General features: G+C 39.2%; 1 long non-coding RNA gene across 1 annotated transcript; it reads left to right on the top strand.

The window, feature by feature from the left end:
• The first annotated feature begins 3,062 nt into the window (after nucleotides 1-3,062).
• LOC148217083 (uncharacterized) lies at nucleotides 3,063-20,137 on the top strand. Its single transcript, XR_015796140.1, has 3 exons — nucleotides 3,063-3,131; nucleotides 18,571-18,684; nucleotides 18,929-20,137. It is a non-coding gene; the product is annotated as an uncharacterized LOC148217083 (long non-coding RNA).
• The last annotated feature ends 2,971 nt before the right edge of the window (nucleotides 20,138-23,108 follow it).

Below are 23,108 nucleotides of genomic sequence, written 5' to 3'. Positions count from 1 at the left end.
CTAACATAAACACATAGGTAACATATGACAAGCATATCTAGCTAGAAGTTTCCATCCACCCTACCCCAAAGCCCAAGAGAACAACCAGGTCTTTAACACTTTCCAGAATGCCTTCAGGGTGGGAGTTGTCCAGATCTCAGGGGAGACCTCATTCCAGTGGGCAGGCACCACAACAGAGAAGGTGTACTTCCTGGGTCTCAAAAGGTAACACTGCATGATCAAGGGGACCAGGAGTGTGCCCACTTTATCGGATCTTACAGACCAGAGAGAAACCATGGGAGACTGGCAGTCCCTCAGATAACTGGGCCCCATGCCATGTAGGGATTTATAGGTGATAACTGGCACCTTGAATTGCACCCAACAGTGTACTGAAAACCAGTGCACCTCACAAAGTAGGGGTGTCATGGACATGCTGAGGCAGGTCCACCACTGTACATCTTGCTGCATTCTGGACCAGTTAAGGCTTCTGAATAGTTTTCATTGCAATAGTCAAGCATTAAAATGACAAGGACATGAGTGAGTGACTGGAGGGTTGCCCAATCCAGAGAGAGGTACAACTTGTGCACCAGATGGAGCTGTACAAAGGCTCTCTTAGCCATAGCTGCCTCCAGTTCTTCAAGCAGGAGCTGTGAGTCTCGGAGGACTCACAGATTGCATACAAATCCTGAATAGGGAAGTGCGACTCCACCCAGGAGAAAGGATGGAAGATCCCTGGACCAAGATGATCCCAACAACCACTAATCACTTGGTCTTGGCAGAATCGAGTGGAAGTTGGTTCCATCCCATCCAGCCTGCATGGCCTCCAGGCACTGGGACAGAACTTCGACAGCCTTGCTTGGCCAGCCTAGAATTGAAAGATATAATTGGATATCATCAGCATATTGATGATACTGGAGCATTCACCAGCGTTTTCATGTAGATGTTCATTTATTCCATAATACAGACCTTGGAGGGAAAAAGAAGAAATTTACTGTAAATCGTAAGATGTACAAAAGGTGCCTGTACGAGTATCCTGTAGGTACCTTTGGCCTAAACAGTATATGAGTTTGTATATCAAAATAGGCACCTTGAGTTGAGTTAGGAAAGCAACCTACACCTTAAGACCATTATTCCATAACTTGTATTCTGTGTGTTGAAATTCCTAACAGACCCTGGGAACACTGAGAAGATGACAAGATAGTTAAGGAAGGCTGTTACAGAACAGATTCTTGAATCCACTGGAGGGGGAACCATGAGAAAGAGACTCAAAGTTACTCCACCTTAATTATCTTAGGATAAGTTGTATGGGATAATAACTTTGGTAGACTTTCAAGGTAAGGCTGTATTACCCTTCTAGCAATAAAGATCTTTCCAGAAATCTGAGTGGATTTTATTTCCTGAGTTTGCCAGGCTCACAGATCTTGGCATGAATCTTGACATGAATCCATTCCAATTTAGCTATATCCTTCTTAAGATCTGGTGCCCAGAGCTGGACATAGTATTCAAAGTAGGACCTGACCAGTACAGAAGAAAGCAGAAATATTAGTTCCAGTGTTTTGAAAATGATATTTCTATTGATGTAGTGTAAAATCATGTTTGCCAGTTTTCAGCTGTAATACTACTGACACTTATAATTCTAAGACCATTTTCCCCATGTATTATTGCAAATAAAATAACATCTATCTTATACCTATGCAAGTGATTTCTCTTTCCTCAATAAACTTGCATGTCTCCCTGTTAAATTTAATTTTAATTATGCTATTTTCAATCCATCCACAAGTTTAACTTATCAAAATTATTTGATGTTTTTCAATCTTCTACAGTTTCCTCACTCTCACCGAATCTTATACCATCTCCATTCTTTCTACCTTGTTATCCAAGTCATTAAACACAGTGTTGAAGAGTACATGGTCCAGGACTGCATGCTGTGGGAAAGATAATGAATTAAGTCAGTTAGTGGTATTTAGGACTAATTAAAAAGTGGGACCAAATTTTTTTCTGTGAACATTAACTAGTGTATTTAAGAATGCCATATTACCTATCTGTTATTTCTTCATTTGATTATGTGTTAGATTTACTAACAAATTTTTCTTTAGGAGTCAAGGCAATGTACATGACATTTTCTTCTCCAGTTTTTCCCCACACTAACCAGTCTGGGACCTGAGAGACTGGGGTTGGCCCCAAATCACCCAGTGAGCTTTTATAGCTAAAGGCAGACTAGAACCTCCAGGCCAGCCCCTTAACTGCAACATCATACTGGCTATGTATACCCTTAGAGGTATGTATACCCTTCTCCATACATCTCCAACTTGGCACCCTGTGTATGCTGGCTGGAATTTTGGACAGTTAAGGATGCCAGGATGGAGCAAGCTAACTTACTTAAAAACTGAGTTCTACAGAAATAATGTGTTTTCCTTTTAAATTCCAAGTATGACTCACTTTCTCCCATTTTATGGATATGCTGTTTTGTGGCCAGGAAACAAATATCAAGACAGGCCTTTGGAAGATCAGCCAGAATAGCAGAGTTATAAAGAGGAGAAATCCAGTGACTCACTCCCAGCATTCTGAATTTTTTTAAACTAAGTTTTACAGCATGAAATAAGTCTTACTGGTTAATAGGTTAGAAATAGACACTGGGACTTATCACATTCACTCACTGGGAAAGAATTTAAATCAGTCGAAGAATGAAACAGCAGGAGGACTGCCTGAATAGTATTAACATATTCAAGAAGAAAGAAACTTACATGTTTATTTCCATCCTTCTGTATAACTGGCCTAAGAAATAACACAGTGAATTATACACAAATATGTTTGAAGAAAAGTTGATTGTGTCATTGGAAAATATGTCCTGAAACAAGGTGTTTTCCTTCCCAATGCCCTTAAAATGTGGCTTTCTTGCTGGAGGAAAGGGGGAAACCTTACTATGAGTAAAATTACTTTTAAAACATTCGTTTCCTCTTTCCCTCATTTTGACAAAGCACAGATTGCTGTCTTTGTCCTGACAGAAGCTATTTAACCCTGCCTAACATCTAGAAATTCAGCACGAGCAGTTTTCCAATCACCACCACTAAATGTAGGAAAGTCTGCACTGGTGGATGCTCTCATTACAGAGTTTGCCTAAAGAAAAGAAGGTCTGCTTGGACATGGATAATGTAAGCCAGTCTTATTTTTCATTATTATTATTTCTTTGCCCTTAAAACACAGGTGGGCAACATCTTGGTGGCCACTGTTTGTTTTTAAATGATTTTGTGAGGGGAAGAAGATCATACTGGGAGGGTCGATGATAACTAAGGTTACCAGATCTGAGCTGCAAACATGCTGATCATTAGATTGCAGCAAGTAAGTACAGGAAACACTCTTTGCCCACCCCTAGTGACTGTGTGGGGGTTTTTGCAGTCCAGATACAGTAGTCCTAATGATCATACATTTGGGTTGGCCCAGGAATTTCCCTAGGTTTGAGGGAGCGTCTTCGTTTTGTTTTGTTTTCTAAAACTGTGTTAAGTCTCTTTTGGGCCATCCACTACAGTGTTTATGCTTTGTGTCTCAAAGGAGCAGGAAAATACGCTGATATTTTTCAACAATTAAGATTGTAAGAGCAAACTGTAATTTCAGGGTCCTCGTCCAGCCCTGAGGAGTCTGTCCACCTTTGCCTTAACATGGATACTTTATTGTAATGGAAGGCTTGGAGGAAGATATTGGAATGGAGGATCAAGGTTATCAGGAGGGAGGGGGAGCATTCCAGAGCAAGCGTTTTCTCAGTCCACAGCAAGAGTGTGGGAAGAGAAAAAGGATGAGGCTGGCCCCTCCCTAGAGTCTCACGGGGTATATCCACTAGTTGCAGTAGTATACATTTAGTCTGGCAAGATTCTGTCTATTCGGTGCAAGCTAATAAAGGAACTGGACTGGACTGGATTGTTCTTGGGCTGGACCTGACATTTATTATTCCATTCATTGGTTTGCTGCCATCTAGAGTTTTCTATAGCTTTACTACCATCTTGTGGTTGTCCAGATGTTTGCAGCCCGGATACGGTATCCCCTCCTTCTTTCACAATCGGCAAGAAAGAGGAGATGGTCTGAGGAAGAGCTCTGGGGAGGCGACCCGGGACTCTGAGGGTTCTGCTTGCCCACACATGCTGCTACGGCGAAGGCAATGGCTCACTTAAGAGTGGCAGCCGAAGAAGAGATTGCAGCAGCAGCAGTGATGGTGGCTGTTCCCTCTTTCGCTCTCTCCTTCCTTCAGGTACTGAAAATGCTCTGCTGCCCTCTGGAGTTTGGCAGCCCAGGTCTGGTAGCCCTACCCCTACAATCAGATTGGTTGAAGGCAAAGGGCAAGGCCTGGGCTGCAAGGGGACCCCCAGTGGGGCCCCTTTGCCTGAGGGCCCGAGGGCGGGGGCTTTCCCTGCTTTCCTTATATTTATCCAAGAAGTCGTTTAACTTCTCAGACAGGGACGCCTTGCAATGCAATGCTGAATAAATGTAACGTTAGAACGATATCTTGAGGCAAGGGCGCAGGATTCTTGCATGACCAGATGGCCCTGCCTCAAAGATTTTCAGTAACTCCCCAAACAGGTACACACCCTTTGCATTGGAAATGACCTGCTTTTGATTTCTGGTTATAATTTAAGCTGCAGGCAGGCTCCAATTTCTCTTTCCTCACATTTTAAATGCCTCAGACCCGGTGTCAGCAAGTTCTCATCCTCCCCTTGCACCTGGGCAGACTGCAGGCCAGGAAAAGTGGGGGAAGAGCTGCCAAAAGGAAAATGAACCTTCTTGGGTTGCCCTTTTCATTTCCTTCCTTTTCTCTGGGCTCAGAAAATACAGGCTGAAGGAAAATGTGGAGCAAAATAACACTCTCAAGGAAGAAATACAACTTAGCCCTGTGTTATTTCACCATAACCTCAGGAGGGCTTGAAGATTAAAAGTCCAGTGCAGATAGTAAAACATAGAATGTTTACTGATTCAGTATTTCTTAACCTGTACAGTGAGGCTAGAAGTTTGTGTGAGAGATTTGCTCTCTATCTGGCATCTCTCTTTATGCTTCAGATATGTTGCTTTATAAAATTAGAAGTAGCACATGCATGTTCATTAGTATATGTATTTATTCTTCATTGTATTGAAAACAATGGCAAATGATGGAAGAGCAGCTCTGGGGATAAGAGGTGGTGCTCTAAAATAATTGCACCAATTGTAACGTTTAATGGGACTCAATAAATAGAATAAAGTTCCTGCTTGTTTAGTGACAGTTATCTCCAAAAGGGGAACAGCTCAGGATGGGCTTTCTCTTATGGGCCCCAAACAAAGGGCACTCGTCTCCTTTTTCAAGGAGAGGGCAGCTTTATCCTTTAGCTATTTTTATCCAATCCACCAATATGTGAGCTCAGCTCCCAGCTGGCTCACTGGGAACTTCAAGCCAGTCACTGTGTCTCAGCATAGTCAAATTCCCACCACTGTTGTGAAAAATAAAATGAAGAGGAGAACCCCAGATGCCTTCTTAAGATCATGGGAGAAAAAGGTGGCAATAAACGAAGCAGTTAATATTGATTGATTGGTTATTTATTTGTGTAATAGAAATACATTTCAAGGATAAGAGGGCAATGAACATTAGAGTATAATAATCAAATACCACAAGAATGCCTATTCTGTGTCAAAAAAAATCCAATATAATTCAGTCCTTCACATTAGCTGTTAAATGTTAATGTAAATGAAAAATGCATATGAGGCAAAGAAGAGTCATTACAACAACAGAGTACACAGTGTAGAGAATGTTGAACTTGAGGCAGTGATCCAATTTCCAGTGCCCTTTTTACACTGCCCTCCTTGCCACTATCTTATTCTGTTTTGATAGTCTGACAATCAGAAGCCAAAACATGTTCAGTCTCCCCTAATTCTGACCGGAGTCATAGCAACAGGGACAAACAAAATAGCCTATTTGCACAGAAGATAAGGACATATATCCTGTTTAAAAGTTTAAAATGGTATGACCCCCTTCCTTCAAGGAATCTTCCAATATTTATCTTTTTTCCTTTCCAATGCCACAGAATAGATGTTGGGAATGCGTTTTGCTCTTTTCCATGTAAGTGGTAGAGACTTCATTACTTTGCTTTATCTATTCCAGCAGCTTTTCCTTGCTGTTGAACGTTCTTGTGTTTAGGCTGACACCCAGTTCAAATGAACATAGTGTCTGTTTGCAAATATGGATGTAATATATTAAGTGTACGCAGTTAAATATGTATGCACATTCCTGTTTTATAATAGGAGGCAAAAGCCGTAGTCAAGATGATTTTTAGAAAGAGAAGTAGATAGGGGCAGTAGAATTTCTTAGTCGTTCTTTTTTATATCAAGCTTTCATGTGGATGCACTAAACAGCTGTGAAGTAGTTATTCTGTTTGTTGGCTTCTCAGTCTATTGATCTTTTAATTGTTTGGAGAACCCAAATGTATATTCATGGCATTCCAGTCTGCAATGGCAGATACAATTCTGTACATGGAACTGCATGAGCCCCCCATTAGCATACATTTGCATCACATTAGTTCCAGGGGTTTAGGTCAGCCTCAGGGCAAGCAATCTAGAATCTTCATGGCTGCATTGAACTGTATACCACGTGAGTTATCAATGCAAAATGCTAAATCCCTTGCAGAGATGTTTGGGTCTTCATAACTACCAGGTTCCTGCTTTTAGAAACTGGTTTACTAAACAAAATGGACAAAAGGAAAAAAAAAACAGTTCTAATCAACAGTGCAATTCAACAAGTTTATTTACACGTTAGTCCCAATCTCTTCAATGATGCTGACTGTGTATGTAGTACATGTTTATGTCTATGTCTCATTTAAAAATTTTTTCACAAGTGTTGGTGAAACTTTTGACACATTGTATCTTCTTTCTTCAAAGCTTCTTGGAGTTTATAATAAGTAACTCAGAAAAAAGATCTGCTTTTAAAAAAGAATTTAGTAGGAAAATTGGGATCTAGGAATTCTTTGATGACCACATGTGCCTGGGTCTCTTTGACCCAGCAGACAAGAAGGGAAAAAAATAGCTTTCAAGAACACATGACCCATAGCTGTGCTCTGACATAATTATAGATGCAAGATAGACATACTTTTAATTTCTTACCTCACAATAATGGGGTAGGACAAACTTTAATGACAGAGGTTTTTTAATGATTAATTCCCCCCCACCTCGAATACTTTAATGTTCCATAATGCTGTTCTTTTCTCCTTCCCACACATCCATATCAGACCAAACAGTGGGGGCTAGAAGGGAATGTAATTTAAGATAATAATGCTGTTGGAAAAAAAAAAAAATACATTGTGAACCCTGGATAAGAACTTCAAGGCCACATTTTATGATTTCTAAAAGCAAGGCTTACTGAAATCAGGTTTCCACTGCTGGGAAAGATAAAATGGAAAGACAAATAGAAAAAAAAAAAACACCAAAAAAGGGAGCAGAGTTTGTTTGCCTCTTCACATATGTGTGTCCTTCAACTCAATAAGGAAGATCAGGATGACACCAGAGAGGCCCATGGGCCATGGCTCCCCCTTCCAGAATCTCTGCGGGAGTGGGGGCAATGCTGCAGTGGGCAATGCTGCCACACACAAAGACAGTGTGGTGCCCTCCATTGGGTCCCCTTTATCTTAGCAGCTGCATAGGAAATCACTCAGATACAGCACCCGTTCTGCAGGCAGGAGACAACACCCTTATAAAGCCAGACAGGGCAGGGGAAGGGAGGAAACCCACAGCAAGTCACTAGAGGATTCAGAGCTCTGTTGGCCCGCTCAAAACTAGGGCGGGAAAAGGGAGCTAATCCCATTATTTTCTAGTGTCTTTCTCTTTTTTCTTTCACTCCTTCTCTTAAAAAATAGTTCCTTTTTTATTAAAATCAGTACAAGGGAAAACACCTACTCTACTCTGAGTCTAATTTGTAAGAGCTCATTCTTGGAGCCTCATAAGGGAATGCGGGGGGGGGGGGGACATGATCTAGCAGATCCTAAAATAAAATGGGCCAGCCCTGAAATGCCCTATTTTGAGCCTGTCATTGGCTCTTTCAGTTACGGTTTGTCCATATATAACTGGAACCTCAGGAACACATACTACATCCCTTTCTAATGGACCACATGTTCTGTCCCCATCTTACCCTCACTTGAATCACCACTTAGGATTACTCTGTTAGTTGTCCATTATTCCAATTTACACATTGTGCCATGTCTAAACTTGGAAGCTAAATAGCATCAGACTAGTACTTGGATAGGAGACCACCAGGAAATCAAAAAGTTGTAGGAGTAAAAAAGTATCAGAAGACAGTAGTAAAGCATTTTCATTCGACTGTAATGTTAATATGATAGGAAGAAGACATTGTGAAGTGCATGGGGCTGTAATCATCACATGACTTTTTGTCCTGGCTTTGCCACTTTCTGGAAGTGACTTCTGGCATACCCCTCAAAAGCCAAGTAGGCCCCTTGACCCAAACAGGTGCTTCACCGTTGCCCTGAAATGGTCAACTAGCAGTTTAAGAAGAAAATCCTGCTACTACCAGCCTCTGTTGTGCTAGCATATGATAGACCAGGAAGATTATTTTTTCTGTTTCTTTTTACACCAAGGAATATTCAAACATACAATTTCCCCTTCAGCTTGGATTTTGGGTTACAGTTTTCCACTTTTTTCAGTATGATTTTTTGATTGAGTGGCAACTTTGCTGCTATAATTCTGTACTGCTGTTCTGTCAAAGCACTGGGTTTATCATTTAACAATAATCTATTAAAGTGATTTATTGTTTAGCAGTCTAATATACAGTATTTCTACTAAATTTGGATAGGTAAGTAGAAAACGAGCAAATTCCCAATGTAACAGTTCTGATGCATCATTCTATAAGAGCACTTGTCTCACCCGATCCAAACACAGTTGTTTAATGGTTGATGCTGTCTGGGTCCAGCCAGTCGACCCTAATGACCAAGTTCGGGACTTGGTGTGAGGTGAACAGAACACCAAGATGAAAATCAGACTTTTTCTATCCACTTTATTTTAGCGCTCTAAACAAACTGGAGACTCCTAGCTAATGGAGGGAGTCCAGATTACAGATTTTACATAGCTTATATACATTTTCTTCACAGGATCCATGTGATAGTTTAAACAAAGAAACCGGTTAACTTCTTACAAACATCTGTTTCGCCAGGTCACTGTGACTTCAACCAGAAATAGGTTTATCCTCCTGCTGTACATTAATTACTACTCATTATCTATCTTAAATTTATCCTAACCCCAACCCCCTTCCCCTTATTCTATCGGAAGAACAACACTACAGGCTTATAGATCTTGTATGTTCTGTCAGTTGCCCAAGCCACAATCCCTTATCAGACTGACCACAGCTGGTCTCTTCCATCTCTTCTATAGGATCAAGGAAATCACAAATCATACAACTATTTTTATCTTCAAGGATACAATGAAATCACTAAATAATATAGCTATATTGAAAGCTTAAAGACTACAAAAACAAGCAAGGGGTTACAAGGAAGCCATAAAGCACATAACTATCTTTAAAAATTGCATAGACATGTCATTTGCACAAAAACAAACAAGGGATACATCACTCTCGACCAGAATGTCATTGGGAAGTAATATATCACCCTTGACAAGAACACTGAGTACAGTTTCTATCACAGATGCACACATTCTCATATGCCGGCCCACCACACATGTCTTCATATGCAGGTTCAACTTCCACATACTTAGGTTCACGATCAGATTCAGCTTCCATGCCCATTTCAGCCATGCCCATTTCTCTTACAGTGCTTTAGAATATGCTTCTTTCTTTCTTTCTTTCTTTCTTTCTTTCTTTCTTTCTTTCTTTCTTTCTTTCTTTCTTTCTTTCTTTCCTTCCTTCCTTCCTTCCTCCCTCCCTCCCTCCCTCCCTCCCTCCCTCCCTCCCTGGTTTATTTAGATGACATTGTTTAATAATATTTGTAATATATTGTAATTGATATTTGTAGTCTATTTCAATAAATAAAGGGGAAAAAATCAGTATTTTGAAATTCTGCCCAGGAAGCTTCCTGAGCAGTGATTAGAATACAGGAATTGGAGGAAAAACAGAGAAATGTTTTCCTTTCTCAGCACTTTGCTCAGCTCATTTTAATAATGTTGACTTGAAAATTAATGTGTTTGATATCTGGCTTAATTCTTTTCCCAAGGAAGGTGGAAGAAGCATTGAGAAAAAAGTGGGAGGCTTACAATCATTTGTGTCTCTGTAAAATTCTATAAATGAGGGCACCTGGCTCCATGGACATTCCTTGGCTTTTATTTTTTAAAGAAGGAACAATTGTTGTAAGAAATTATAAACATACATTTCATGGATCATTTGGTTTGGCCTTCAGAACTGATCTCTCTACTCCAAGGAAATATGCAAAGTGACATGTTCAAAACCAGAGGTAATATTGCATAGTCAACATTGCCACAGCACACAGCTAGTCACACAATTACAGATATTTCTGTGGACAGGACAGGATATATATTCTAAATCCACCAGGGCCACAGATCACTTTTATAATACTTCTATGATTGATGCCATGATCTGGTCATCAAGAAAATAAAAAATTATTTGCCCCCCTTATTTTCTACTCTTCCATAAATAGTATTAAATCAATCTGGTCACTCAACTGTGCCAAGAATTGGCCTCATTTCAGTAGGCATTCTGAGCTTGCTGAATGGCAAATATGTACGTACTATATTACGTACTGAATACTCAGATGCAGCAATGAACTCCAAGCATCACTGACCAAGCACCAGTCCCCCACAGAGGAGAGAAGGCAAAAGAACTACCTACAGCAGTTCTCAGTGGTAGATTAGCCAAAATTCCTTTTCCAGAAGAATTTGTCCCTGTGATTCAAATTTGATAGAAACTATCCACCATGTTTTGTTGTACAGCTCATATTATCAAGGTAACTCTCAATCTCTCATCTCTTCGGAACATACTGTATGCCAGGATGATCAAATGAGTTTTATTTTGCTTTTGTCCTATCAGACAATAAGCCTAATATTACATATAATGTAGCTAAATTTTGTGTTACAGTTATTAAAGCATGCAAACAAATTACTACAGAATTAGATCTGCTTAACAAAGAATAAATATTATGCCCTGGGTGAGTTATGTTATATATTATGCATTAGAATTTTACATACAGTTTTAAATCAGTTTTTATTATGCTATATTATTGTAATGCAATTTTGCTGTCTAAGTCTTGCATTGCTCTGATCCTTAATCAGATAAATTGCTGATAATGAATAAATCTCTACAATCTCTACATTCACCTCAATGCCTTCATGTGGGCCGGTCAAGAAAGTAAAGCAGGGTTCAAGTATAGATGCCTTCAGAAAGGCAAATGAGAAAATGTGCATTGTCCTATCATGATGCAAACTCAGCCCTCGATATATTTGTGTGAAACATCACAGTGCAATTACTAAAGAATGGACCTTGCATTGTGACATCACAACATGTTTTGTCATTTTGGGGTCATTATGGTTAAGAACAGATCCATATGAGTTTAAATAGTTTTCAGTCAGTAATGATTATTTGAAAAAATGTTGGGGCATATGATATGCATCCAAGATGGATGGCAAACCTGTTCTGGGCTTAGCTGTGTAGTTGTAAGTTCTTCTGAAATTAAGTATGTTTACTGAGTTTATTGCAGAGTGATTAATGCCCACTAAATCTTCATTTTGAATAAAAAATACTTGTAATTGTTCACGACATATACTTTACTATTAATTCAAAGACCTTAGCTTTAAAAATAAGCACCTGGCCATTCAAAGATTAGGTAAGTTGACTGTTGGACGAAATGTTGCATTCTTCTTTCAGACAGATGGTTAGCAATTAATCATGTAGTATGTATGGAAATAGTATCTATAATACATGTCAAAAATTGTACTGTGTTGGCATGCTAAACAAAACAAAACAAAAAGTCAGCTCCAGTTCTTGCACTGATAGATTTGTGCTGAAAGGTTCACATGAATTTTAATTGCTAAGAGTCCTCAAACCAATTTGAAGGAAAGTGGATTAGCACTGTGTGCCAATATACAGTGTAACGCGCCACAAGGCATACAATTATTTACAAATAGCTAATCAGGATCAAACAGTTAAAGGCATGGAATTATAGTGCTACATAACCAATTGGATCTTGTTGCACATTGACATCACATAAAGAAATTAAAGCCAGGTTGTCAGGTACCCTTGGGATCTATTGGAAACCCTATGTGGTAAGCCACTGAATTGCACACAGAAGCTTTTGATTGGATGATGTTCTCATAACATAAATAATTTTGGCATACCCTCCACTTGTCAATAAAGTCACCTTTATGTGCGTCAGCATACAACACAAGATGACTAGGTCTGTCATGCGGTGTCAGTTCCCTTGGTCCTCTCAGCCACAAATTCTGGAGTAACAAACATCACCTCACCCTCACTCCAGGCAAAAAGGGAATAAAAACAAATTGCTACCCTCCCTTCTGCCTGATGTACCCATGTTGGTATGATGGAAACCTATGCAAGGAAAGAACATTTGTAAATATCCAAACCATCACTTCTCTGTTGCACTTAAAACCTCTGAAGTTGAAATTATGGCATGCCAGTTGGTGGGGAGGAAGAGTAAGTGGTGGGATGAGTCATGAGTCACCTCTAATGGAAAAATAGATCAACCACAAACTTTGCAGGGGCACAGCATTACAGAGAAAATACCAATGTTGCTCCGGTTTCAAACAAACTTCAGGAGAGCTAAAACGAAAAAAGAAGTTGACTTAATTCTCAGAACCAGCCAAAATAATGTGATTGCGTAGTCCTGAGCTGGTTCTGAGTGCCCTTGTCTGGAAGTGCTCAAAGTGGTAACATATTATTTTAAGCGAGAGAGAAAAATACAAACACGCATGTGTGCATATACTTTCTAGTTGGTGGGATGGGAGCAACAGTACATTGGCTTGCAAGAGAGTCTCTACCTTAAAGAACCTAGCTTGTACAGAACAGTGTAAGCATGCTTGGGATAGAATTGGGCTGTAGTTGCATTTATGGCATACCAGCTAAAATGGGCCCATGACTTACTATTAGCATGGAATGCTGTCTGTGGCATGGGTGTAACTGAGGTGGGTAATTTAATTTACACGTTGTCTTTCTTGCTAAAAAGTGTCATGTGAAAGCCCTGATTGATCAAAGCTATGATGAACAAAAGAAGTCAATGTGTATGGGCCCATGACATATGGAAGATTGCAACTCGATATGTAAGAGGGGTGAAGGATAAAGATCATGAATTAATGAATTAAATGAAAGAAAGAAAAATAAATAATTAAATGTGGAATGAAGTAAGACAGGAGCAAGATATAATAGATCTGAATATGATCTGAACTTGTGGAATGGTGCTAATGTTGTGCAGGGAGGAAGGAAGGGAAAGGAAGTGGAGGGGAGGGGAGGGGAGGGGAGGGGAGGGGAAGATTAGGTTTAATTATGACTGAAATGGCTGAAATCTATGTCAGAAAGAATGAATTGGGGTTATTTAGCTTATTGTGAGTACATGCAAAAATAGGGATCTAGTTTAGTGATGGAATATGAGCTTGGAGAAAAATTGTGCAACATTCTAAATGAATGTGATCCAGGGGAAAAAATAATTCTGCTGGGTGATATGAATAGATAGGTGGGAGTGAGACAAGACAGTACTGTACATAAAAATATTTGAGTCATTTGGAGACCCAAGAATGAATGAAAATTGTGACTATTTGATGAACATTTTAGAAAAAGGTCAGATTTTGAAAACATAGTTTAAGCATACATACATATGACAAAAGACTGAATAAAAGTCCAAAAAAATCAATTTGATTGTTTATAATTGTTTGGTTGTTTATAATTAAAGACTGAGAAAATTTATAAAGGATACAAGAGTGATGGGAGGTTTTGAATGTTGGACAGATCATTTTTTTGGTAGTGTCAAGGATGGTTACTGAAAAAAAATGGGCATGAAAGAAAAGGAAAGAAGTGAAAGTAACCACAGGAAAACAAAATTTGAATCTTGCATAAAAAAAGTATTAACGGAAGATAAAACTCTTGACAGAATGAACAGAAGGCATGCATAAGGAAAGAGGATGCAGAAGCTGCTTGGAAGCATAAAAAAAATTGTTACAGATTGCCACAAGAATGGGTTAGAGTTCTAGTATGGAAAAAGATGCTGGCTGAAAGGATGAAGTGAAATATGGATGAGAAAAAAAGCCTGTAAGAGAAAAAAATACTGCAAAAAATGAAGGCCACAAACCATTATCGTATAATGTGTATAGAAAGAAAAGAATAGCTATAAAGGAGGTTATCAAAGAAAGGAAGGAATAGTTAAGATTAAAAGAGGCAGAGAAATAGAGAGTAATATTAATGGAAATTTTAAAAAATGGATGCATCAAAAGTCTCCAGCAGAGTCTATGGAATTAGAAATAAAAGTCATGAAATGACTTGGGATGAAACTGAAGTGATGGAATTATGGAAGGAGTAGTTTAGAGATTTGTATGGGAATGACAGTGATGCATGTTGAAGAGTGGAATGAAATTGAATGCTATAAATGTTAGTCTCCCAAAAAAAGTGTTTAAAAAGTCATAAATGCTGTGAGAATGTTAAAAAATAGTAAGACTGCAGGTGTAGGCAGTGTCTCTAGGGTAGGAGGGGGATGCCTTCAAGTCAGTCTTGACTTGGCAGCTACATAAACAAGTTAGTGGAAAAGGGTTAAAATATGAATGTGGTTTGCTTATGGAATGGCTGTGCAACTTGATTAATGCCGTTTATTTAACATAGGTGTGAAGACTGCATGGTTTCCTGATGATTGGAAGAATGTCATATATTGTTCTCCTATTTAAAGGGAAAGGTGAATACAGAAGGGAAATAATGAATACAGAAGGAAAATAATGAATACAGAAACTACAGAGAGATTTGTTTGTTAAGGACTTCCTGGGAAGATTTTGACAGAATTTTGACTGATAGGATACGAGAGATGACAATGAGCAAAATTTTAAAAACACAGTGCAGTTTCATGCCAGATGGAAAGGGTAGGCCAGATCTTTGCTCATCAGCAGGCCATTGGGAAATGTATGAAAGTGAGAAACTTCATTGCACACGTTTGTTTATTTATTTGTCCATTTGTATATTTATCAATTTGCCAATCAGAAAATTAGAGAAAGGGTACAATAAAGTGAATAAATTTGAGTTGTGGAATATTTTGCATGAATATAGAGTTGATGTTGATTGCTGCATGCAGTGAGAATATTCAGTGGTTGAAGTACTATAAAGAATGCATTAAAATGAATGGAACATTTTGCAAATGGTTCAATAATGAGTAGAGAGTGAGACTAGGATGTGTTTGATAGACTTTGATTATTTGATAGAGAAATATGTTCATTATGTTTATACTGACAGTAGAGGCCTGTTGATTAGGGACATGACCATGTGTGTACTTTGCATGTAGAAGGTTGACTGAGGACCCAAACTACTTGGAATAAATGTTAGATAGATTTTATGATGCATCAAGGAGTATGTTCAGAAAATTAATGTTGCAAAGATAAAGGTAGTTTTTTTGATAGGAAGAAACTTAAAAGTATGTTGGATGCAGCTAGAATTGGTTAATTAGGAAGTCTGTGTGTGGTAGAACAAGAAGTGATAGAATCAAGAATTAATGGCACTGAATGAAAGCGGATTAAATACAAAAACAAGTGACCAGCATGGAAGAAGTACATTGAGATGCTTTGGTCATATATAGAGAATAAATGAGAATCTAATTGCAAAACAAATATATTAAAAGAATATTAAATGAAGAAAACAGAAGATGGACAAACTGGTGTTTGGATGGAATTAATGAAATTGTCAAAAAGAAAGAGGTGAGAACTATAAAAAACAAAGGGTGGGAGAGTCTGTACAAACAAATGAAATCTAATTTGCTGCTTGGGCAAATATTTTGGAAATGACATGATCTTCAGTGGTATGACCAGGTGTGTCCAATGAAATGCAAATTCTATTAGTTCAGAGTCATACACGATTGTATAATGTTTGTACTATAATAGTTTCAAAGTTTTCTTGGTTAATAAGAAAAAAATTACGATGCTTGGGGAAAATGTTGTTCTTCTATAGCAGAAGTAAATAGTTAAATGCCACCAGATATTTGCTACTAGAATTCCTACCAGCAGAGCTAACGGAAAGGAATTGTGCCAGTCACCACCCAAAGCACCAAGCTGCCTATCCATAGTTTAAAGAGTCGAAACCAGCAAGGTGGGACACAACGCTGTTCGTACCAGAGAGAATTGTTGGGTAATCATGGAGCGACTGCATTCCAATCTCAAGGCTGGGAAAAGAATGCCAAAAGTCCATTTTGATTTAAATGCTGGGGATGACAGAAAGAGAGAGCTTGATTTCTGTGTTTTGCATCAGGCAGATCCGCATATATATGACTTTTTTCTGGTCTGCAATAACCTAGCAGGATTGAAGCCTTGAAGTTTCTATTGTTGTCTAGTTCTGGAAAAATAGAAATGTTTAGCCATATCTTAAATTCTGACACTTGCTGTACCCTGTTGCAGCACAAATGTACATTATCATTTAGCTACAGAGTACTTAGTCCTCATAACATCACTCCCCCAGAGATCAGACTTGCCCTGATCCTACTGGCTTTCTGTAACACCTTAAAAACCTGGCTTTGTTGCAGAGCCTGTGGTCCAGGGTGTGTGGTTGAGCTATGGGTATCTTGGCTATGCTGATTGTGTGATTGGTTTTATCTCAGTCCTGCATTTGTTATTTATTGTTTTTAATCATAATTTAATTTTGTTTTTTTATTCTCTGTTAGCTGCCCAGAGTCACATGCTTGAGATTGGTGGCCATATAAACTGAATACATACATACATACATACATACATACATACATACATACATACATACATACATAAGCATATCAAAGAAATAAGCACACATACAGGTGTCCGCAGGGTGTAATCAAAAAAAGATGAGATAGCAGCCATGATGGTGTGATCGAAGCTCTGTCACACACATGAAAAACAGGCAGAACTTAAATCACACCATTGCTGTTGCCATTTTCACTTTTGTTTACCATGACCTGGGGGCACCCCTGAAGTATAGTTAAATAAAAGGGGAAAAAAATGGTAGGGACATCATTACCCCCATTTCTTTTTTAAAAGCCAAACATTTCTTATCAATCTTACTATTTGTTAAATGTATATTTGGCTTTCCTTTAAAAAGTTCAAAAGCAGTACCCATGGTTCTTCCTGCCCCCCCCCCTTTTATCATTATAATAAGCCTGTGAGATAGGTGAGGTGGAGAGATACATCCCCATGGTAGAACCTGCCCTGTGGAACAGCTCATGATGCACACTGAGCTTCATTTCAATAGGCTCCTTAAATCTGGATCTCTCTACAGGTAGTCCTCAAGTTACAACCACTCGTTCAGCAACTGTTCAAAATTATGACGGCACTGAGAGCGGAACTTACAACCAGTCCACAAATGTGTGGCCGTCGCAGCATCTCTGTGGTCATGTAATCGCCATTTGCGACCTTCCCTGCCAGCTTCCCACAAGGAAAGTCAATGGAAAAGCCAGCAGAGAAGGTTGCAAGTCACTTCCATAAGTCGCCCCTGCCGCTTTTTCTCCTGAGGAGCCGCACTACGGAGTACGAGATCAAAGGGATCTTGTACTCCATAGCACCCTCCACCTGTCCGCACTCCATAGGGTGCACCCCTGCCTGCCTGCAGCCCTCATTGGCCCCCTGCAGCCCCTCCCAACCCAGCCCCTGTGGCACCCACACACACCCCGTGCTCCTTACCTCCTTACCTGTGCACCCCCCTGCGCTCCTTACCTCCTCCCTCCTCTTCCTGCTTAATGATGTGCATGGTCCTGGAATTATGACAGCAAGCAGGACTGCCAGGATTCCTGTTGCTAAGTGATGCAGTCATGTGCTTTATGACTGCATCGCTTAGCGATGGCAATCCCGGTCCCAATTGTCATGGTAATCTGAGGACTACCTGGCTTTCACTAGACATGGGGCAACTTCACAATTGCTGTGAAGTGTAATTTTGCACTTGAGTGAAAGCAGTTGGGTACAAATCCTAAAATAAGCCTTGGTTGTCAGGACAAATGGATTGCTCTGATTTATAATTACTCTGTCAGAGCAGCTTTCTTCAAGGCATTCTCCTCATGCAAGAACAGGGCCAGCATCCTTGCTCTGTCCGCCTCTTACACTGTCCTCATTGCTCTGCCCTGGCTACAGAGGTGACTCTTGTCTCCATGGAAACCCTCCTGATTGTTTACAATCCTGGGTTTCTGCAAATCTAGAATTTCAGCAAAAGTCAGAAGAGGCAAACCTTTGATACACATAGAAAGTAAAAATAGCAAAGGAACTAAAAATCTCACTTAAAAACAAATTAAAAGTCACTTTACCAGTTTTATTTTGTCGTTGTCTATTTACTTTGTAACCAGATTTCTGTGGGAAATTCTGAATAACTACCTAAATAAATCTCCCCCCTTAAAAAAAACCCCTTTTTTTATATAAAGAACAGAGGGCAGTAACAAAATATTTTATTGCACCCACATATGGTAGGGCCTGCCCTATGGAACAGCATCCCTCTGGGAATCTGAAAGGCTCTGACCCTGTTAGCCTTTTGCAAGGCTCCGAAGACCCCTGGCTGTTTCCCCAGGCATTTGGACCAGATAGGTGAGCTCTGTAGTTTTTGATGTTTTCTTTTTGTCATTGAGGTGTGCTGTTTTAACCTTGGACACCATAGGTTTCATGTTATGGTTTCTGTTTTAATCACTGTATGCTGCCCAGAGTCACTTCTGTGGGATGGGCAGTGGTATAAATTATTTAAATAAATAAACAATGCATATTTATTATATAAATTAAATATTTATTAAATATTTAAATATTAACAGCACTGTACATTTCTTTACATCTATAGGCCTGCATCTACTTCTCAACTAAATATTGAACATCAAGAAGATGGTGAAACCCCAAGATTTTAAGGGGAAAAAGGGAAAAATTGCATAGTCAGTGAATGAAAATGTTGAGATAACTATAAATATCTCTGAATTGTTCTACATCTGCTCCAGTTAGACGCCTCACATAGCTTTTTCAAATCTTGCATTCCAGTTGATATGCTTGGGTTACAACTCTAACACTTCCCAACTAGCCAGGCCACAAGTCAGGGATGATTAAACTTGTCAGCCAACAATAACTCGGGTTCTGGGTTGTAATAGGCTACTCTTACAGATAAAAACATTGTTAGGATTTCCAAACTTTTCTAAGGCTGTGAGCAATATGACTAATCAGTTATATCAACCTCACAGAAATATAAAACAAAGTATTCTGCCAGAGAACACGTTGTTTCCCAGCAGAAAATGCAACATCACTTCATTTATATTTGTGACTTGGAAGACACTCAGTGAATTAAATACAGCTACCAGTGCAACTACTTTTTGAGGTCCAAATGCGACCTAGAATGCTCAACAATGACATAAATCAGACCTGCTAGTTGTCACTCTGGCTTCTTGCCTGTCAACAGAACACCACGCTGGGATAGTAATAAAGTTTGGAAGAATAATTTCAAAATGAGAGAACAAAATACATGGAACTGTTATGTAGCTATACTATAGGAGACCTGGAACTCACAGAAGTTTCTTTAAGCCCTATTTGTAGTTCACAGAGATGTGTGGATAAAGACCTGCTGCAGGCCTGGCCTAGGTTTCCTTCTAGTGTAATCATTCAGTGCATGAAAAATTCCCAAATAGGACTAATGAGTCTGGCTAATGTTGCAAGGTCCTCAGCAAAAATGGTTTGTAAGCATAACAATGGTTTGTAAGCATCCATAAGACTATTTCTGAAAGTATGTTGAACAATAGCAGAGGGATAATGCTTTTAGTTTTTCAGCCAAGCAGCTTTTTCCATATTTTCTTTTTCCAGGATTTGGGGCTTCTTGAAATGGTGCTGAAATGACTTCCAAGATGTTAATGCATACTTGCTTTTGCCCCTTAAAAGTTATCTTATATTTTTCATGTAAATCCTACTGTACTTTTTGTCAGCAAGAAGGTAGTTGTCATACAAGCTGTCCAAAATTCTCCATGGTGCCAAATGTCTGGGCGGGTGGGGCGTTGGGTGGGGCTGGCTGTTTATTTTTTATTGATTTGACCAACATTGTATTCAGTATTAAAGCAGTATATAGCTTTGTATATTGGTAATAGCAGCTGGTCACTAAAATCATGTGGAGTATATTAGATTTCAGATATTTCTCCTCTTTGACGAAACAAATACAGGAAAGGTTAGATCTCCCATAATTTATTATTTAAACTTATAATTTTCCTCTAACATTATAGATGTCATGGAGGTGAATCACATGCCAATTAGATTAAATCCATCCTTCCCTCTGACCCTGCCTCACTGTTATAATGGAATTTTGATGGCTTTGTAAGAGCAAAATAAACCTTTCTAGTCTGGAATGTGGTCACGAAAATTGCTAACCCGAACCCACATGAATGAAAAACTGTAAGGAATTACATTTGCTAAGTGTACTGGTGGCCTTTTTTCTTGGTGTACCTATTAGTCCTAGAGAGTAGAGAAAAGTGGAAGAGGACTCTATTCTTTTCTCTCTCAACTCAGCAGGCCACTGTTGGTATACTCAACATTAGTAGCTGACCTGTAGGAAAAGGAGGGAAGTTATGAGAATGGAAAGTCAGCAAATTGGAGAGATGAGCTAGGAATTCTTCTTCAAGGCCAGAGAAGGATCCACATTTTCTTTTAGGTGGATTTCAAAACCAAACAAGCCAAACAAACAATTTGCAAACAAATTTAGGCGTGGTATAATTTGTTTGTGAAACCACTTGCAGATAACACTGCTGTCTTGAACACTAATTTAGTCAATGGTTACTCTGGAAGACTCCATTTATCAGATTCTGTCAGGCCCAGCCCAAGAACTACAGGGAAACAGTTCAACCAAGTTCAGTTCTTTTATTGTTTAGACCATATAGACAAAATCTTGCCAGACTAAATCTGTACTATGCTGACCTAATAGATAAATCCTGGGAGATTCTAGGGAGTGGCTATCTTAAGTTTTTTCTTCCCACGTTCCTGCTCAGGACTGTGTTGTCTCTTGTCCTGCCCTCTTTCCTGGGAACCTGGATGTCTACTGCATTCCATCACACCACCTCCCCCTTTGTAGATACATTCCATCACAGATTCACAGAGTAGATTTTACTTCTTGTTGTTGGCTCTAAAAATGTGGGTAGAATCTATAAAGAGGTACAGACAGAAACTTACCTATTATTTACCTATCCTGAAATCACTGTAGTTACATCCCTAATCTGCTTTTAACAAGGATTAAATGTCTATCGTTTTGAAGGCAGTAATGCAACCTTGTAGTGAATGCTGAGGCCCACATGGTGAAAAACTAAAAGTTCCAAACTGTCTCTCCCGGAAGTACTCTAGACCTTCACATCCTATCCCACCTTTGGAGCAGCAGGAACTACCATAACATGTTCTTCAGGGGGCACCTCACTTGGGATGCCTTCCACTAAACCTGATGTGGAAGAGAGAGAGAGAAGATTCTCACACAAAGTGCTGCCTTTCTTATGATTAAAATGTCAAAATGCAAAAATTGAAATAATTTTAATAGTGCCATCTCCTGGTTGTGTTGTACAGAGGCATGGTTACTAGAGGATTCAGCCCTTCCTTCCATCATTAGAAAATACAATAGGATCATGGAAGATAAACAAAATCAAACTTTGCTATAAAAAGAAAGAGAGAGAGAGAGAGAGAGAGATAAAATATTGCATATACCATACACCTATATCACTTTATGTTTTAAAATTCAGACATTAAATGGGGGAGAAGATGATTACAGAACTGTCCCAATCACAGTAGCCTGGCACCTTACAAATTAGGTAAAAAAGAACAAATGCAAAATAAAATACAAAGTTGCTCTGGCTTGCTACAAATAATGAACCTACTATCTAAAATATTGAAATCTTCAAGAAAAGAGTTCAAAATCCCAAGAGGCTTCTAAGGACTTTATATATCCATTTATTAATATAGCCTGAGAAATAGATGAAGGCTGAAATTAAACACCCAATTTCTCCCTTGTACGGAGAGATAAAGAAAACAAGACATAGCACAACACAGAAAACAGAAATCAAAAGCCTAGCACAAATTTCTGGCTGTACAAATCGATGACTTCCTGATGCAAACAGTGCTCTGCTTCAATTTCTTGGGCTTCTCTATTTTTCCTAGAGATTTCCAACATTTATTTATTTATTTAAGCAATTTATACGGCCACTCAATTCACTCATGGTGACTCCAGGCGGTTTACAGAAATAAAAACCCCAAATACAAAACCCACTACACTCCCCCCCCACACACACATTAATCAGAGGCTGCTGGGAATGAGAACACTGTTGTTTTACCCAGCTTCTCCTTCCGTCTTTTAAAAATATTAAGCCTCTTCTGTATCCAGCAGAGGGAGAAGCTGGGTTAATGTGACTCTGTACACGACAAGGAACCACCTCTCACTCATGGGGACATGGACTTTTGAGCCTGAGGGCTTTTTCACACCACAGCCTTTAGCTGCTCATCCCCCACATATAAACCAGGTGGAAATGAACTTGATTTAAGAAACCCCTTTCTGGATTTCAACCTCATCTTTTGCTTGGACACGGTGATGGTTTGGTTCTGTCCAGATTGTGCTTACCACAGCCCCTGATTTATGGATTTCCTGATTCTTTATGGAAGGAAATGTGGTTTTCCTATTTTCCTGAGCTAGAAGGGGAAAGTAACAGAATTCTCGTCAATTTTATTTGGCTTTTTAAAAAGAGACAAAGACAAAACCATTCTCTGAATGTTGCATCAATACAATTGTTTTATTATTTTTTTAAAAGTGCAGCTTTTTACCATTCCATTGGTAACCTTGTTTTTTAAAAAAAATGTTGGTGGAAGGCAGCAAGCCACAGAGAAAGGCACTCTCCCCAGGTGCCATAACCAACTGGAGTGGAGATGTTTGATTTAAAGGAATTGAAGTGCAACACACAAGCTGGGCAATACAGCTTGAGCTGGTGCAGAATGGAAATCGCTACTTTTCACAGATAGCCAGAGAA

The sequence above is a fragment of the Python bivittatus genome, unplaced genomic scaffold, assembly GCF_059951505.1.
Source record: "Python bivittatus isolate LINGU-HERP-01145 unplaced genomic scaffold, Pbiv_v1 ctg000020_np1212, whole genome shotgun sequence".
Lineage (NCBI taxonomy): Eukaryota > Metazoa > Chordata > Lepidosauria > Squamata > Pythonidae > Python > Python bivittatus.
Note: the sequence above shows the minus strand (reverse complement) of the source record. Positions and strands in the feature narration are given on the sequence as shown.